The sequence below is a fragment of the Anguilla rostrata genome, unplaced genomic scaffold, assembly GCF_018555375.3.
Source record: "Anguilla rostrata isolate EN2019 unplaced genomic scaffold, ASM1855537v3 scaf0590, whole genome shotgun sequence".
In the NCBI taxonomy this organism is placed as follows: domain Eukaryota; kingdom Metazoa; phylum Chordata; class Actinopteri; order Anguilliformes; family Anguillidae; genus Anguilla; species Anguilla rostrata.
Window position 1 is genome coordinate 3673 of NW_026986074.1, and position 3482 is coordinate 7154.

Sequence of the window (3482 nt, forward strand, 5' to 3'; positions counted from 1 at the left end):
TTTAATTCAGTTTAGTAAAAGATCTTCCAAGAAATTGATCTGAAATGTACATACAGGACTTCTCTATTTTAGTAACCGCACCATCTACAGATAGATTGAATGTATTTCATCAATCTATCCCTCCTAGGTAAATGCTACTGCCATAAATAGCATGCTTTACCATTGCTACCATACGTAGATCAGTCATGTTTATGTTTCATGCATCGGATTTTTGACATGAAGCCAAAACATCAACAAAACGCTGCTGTAGCTTAGCCTATAACCCGCTTATTAACATAATGATTGCACACACTGTACTTTCACAGAAGATGATAGGAGTGGACAGGCGTCGTTTCCGTATCTTTGTGTATGGCAGCAGTGCAGTATGGTGGTTTGGGGGTCCAGAGTGAGGCTCTGGGAGCTCTGAGGTTGCAGTTTCCATCCCCACCTGGAGCACTGCTCTGGGGCCCCAAAGCGGGTACTGTGAGGTGCCCCTGCTTGGCTCTTTTGTGCAGAGGTGTAGCGGGCACGGCTGTGGGTGAAGATACCTAATTTCAGACGAGTGCCACCCTGACCACAGACAGTGGAGGAACTTAAAATGCCGCTCACTTCCTGCAGCCTGTTCTATTCTTTATTTCATTTCACACCTCAGTTCAGTTCTGGTGGTGCAGCACTGTTTCTGTGGTTGATGTTCATGTGACCTTTTAGAACTTTGTTTTGGCTTTGCTTGTTATACGGTCCTTCACGCACATTATTAGTTGCATTTCAATGCTTATACTTCATAAAAATGATTTTTACTACATACAGCCGATTGGATTGTTGTATCTTTCACATTTCACAGAGATGAAATAGATGCCCACACGTGATTAAAATGGAATTTATTTGAATATTATTTTATTTATTTATTTTATAATATTATTATTATTATTTTGTTTTTGGAGGGGGGGGGGGGGATGGCAGGCAAAACATGATGGCCATATAAAGAAAATAATTATAATCTTTATCAAAATAGAGGTTCAAGGTTCACAGTGCTTTACAAATAAATAATAATATATTGATACACATAATAAAACAATGTACGCAAATAAAACAAATTAAAATGCATTATTTCAAATAGCTAAACAGACAGAAAATACAAATGGGGTCAATACAACAAGGCGATGTAAAATGTCAAACTAAAACACTTTTAAGGTATTTTGGACCTTGCCTTTAAAAGTGACTTCGGAGAATATAATCTACATTAATCTGCATTATAATCTTCCCATTCAATGTGAGAGAATACATGTGCATGTACATGAGTTATGTGCGTGTGTGTAACAGGGTTATATAAACGTGTAACGGTGTCACAGGAGCATGTATGCAGCAGGGTTACATGAACATGCATGTTGCAGCAGGGTTACATGAACATGCATGTTGCAGCAGGGTTACATGAACATGCATGTTGGTTAGAGGGTTACAGTACTCTGGGAAAAATCCTCCACCAACAGCTCTTTATAAAATGGATAATCTAGCAGAAACAGACAGCAGTTCTGTAAAGTTAAAGACAAAAAGAGACTCTTTCACCCTGATCTCCACCATTTCTCATTCTCTGCAGATTCTCTCCTCTGTGTGTTTTAATCCCACACTGAGGCCTCGTCAGCTCTCTGAAGCACAGAGTTTGTGTCGCTGGCTGCATTTGTCTCTCTGAAGGCTCTGCTCTGAGGTGAGACACAGGAAGAGACTCAGTCACACATAAGTGCTCCTCCAGTTGCACTGTTAAAAGGGAACCAGAGTGGCCACACAGTCCCTTGCATTCCCTATCCACTCTGTTGTCCCAGAGAATGGATTCCTCTGTTGACTTAATGGATTATATATCTCAGAATCACTTGAAGAATTTACATTACAGAAGTATATTTTTCACATGTTAAAAAATCATACTAAATAATATCCACAGATACAATTACAACATATTGAGATTTAAGTGGGGAATATTCCTCAATAGTTTTAACCAATAACAATAAGGAGGAAGACTGAAATTGACTGCATCACACAGTGATGAACTGGATGAACTGTAACTTGCCTGGTGTGTATCTGTGCTTTGTGTCGTCTGCCCAGCACAGACCTGCTGACTTTGTAGTTTCATAAAAATACAGCATGTACACAGAACTGTCCTTTGCTTTTCTGAACGGCTGGTACGGTTATAATGGTGAGAATATCCAGGAGGGAACTTGTTACTTACAGTACGAGAGCGTCTGCTCCTCCCTCTCTCTCTGTTGGTGCTCTTCTTCCTGCTGAAAAGGGGGAGGGGGGGGGGGGGGCGGTGAGTAACAGACCTTCAGGAGCCGTGGATCAGCCATCCCAGACAACATTCTGTCGTAACATTCCTACCTGCTCCTCTGAATTCAACAGCAAATTAGTAAAAATACTGCATATCTCTCTGATATCTAATGGTGCATTTCTAATGATGTCATCTCAGTGATGTTTCATACCCAAATGATTTTGCATTACAAACATTTACCTTGTGCACACCATGATAGCAAACAGTGCAAAAGCCACTGTGATTCCAACAACCATCCATACAAGCGCTGTCCTATCTACTGCTGCAAATAAACAGAGATAGCATTTCACTTTACATTTATCTACCAGATACTTTAATCCAGAGTTGTTTAATATAAATACATGCGTAAAGGTAGGAAGGTCAATGCAACACTCAAAAAATCAATTAAATCACAGTTAAATATGAATTAGGTGTGTAGACCCCAAAATATATAAAACACAATCAAAATAGTGGAGATGTACTCTATGAGGTATAAACCAAAAAGAAGCAAATAGCTTGCATTGTATATGAACTACAAACATGAAAATGTATGTCAAATACAAACATGTGTGCACAGAGTCACTGAGATGTGTTCCCACTGAATACTTAATCCAAGATACAATTTCAACAATTAGATTTTGTGGGGAATATTCCTCAATAGTTTAACCAATAAAAAAAGGAGGAAGACTGAAATTGACTGATCACAAGGATGAACTTGAACTGTAACTTGCCTGGTGTTATTTTGTTTGTTTTTCCCGCCCAACAACCTCTAAATTTGTGTTTCCCTAAAAAAAAGCATTAAAAAAACCCCCCCCCCCCCCCCCCCCCCCCCCCCCCCCCCCCCCCCCCCCCCCCCCCCCCCCCCCCCCCCCCCCCCCCCCCCCCCCCCCCCCCCCCGGGGGGGGGGGGGGGGGGGGGGGGGGGGGGGGGGGGGGGGGGGGGGGGGGGGGGGGGGGGGGGGGGGGGGGGGGGGGGGGGGGGGGGGAGATGACTTTGGGTATAAAAAAAAACAAAAGTTTGGGATAGAACTACAAAATGAAAAATGTCAAATACAAACATGTGTGCCGATCACTAGATGTTTCCCATGGGAAGGATGAACAAAATTACCAGAGACCTCTAAATAAATTTTAGTCCTGGGGATTTTTGAAGCTTTAGGTCGTCCTTTTTGGGATTTAAATTTTAAAAGTATGTTTAAATGTTCCATACG

General features: G+C 41.7%; 1 long non-coding RNA gene across 1 annotated transcript; it reads right to left on the minus strand.

The window, feature by feature from the left end:
- Positions 1 to 887: 887 nt before the first annotated feature.
- LOC135246617 (uncharacterized) lies at positions 888 to 2855 on the minus strand. Its single transcript, XR_010327809.1, has 3 exons — positions 2477 to 2855; positions 2198 to 2249; positions 888 to 1676 (listed from the first exon to the last, which is right to left on the minus strand). It is a non-coding gene; the product is annotated as an uncharacterized LOC135246617 (long non-coding RNA).
- Between the last annotated feature and the right edge of the window lie 627 nt (positions 2856 to 3482).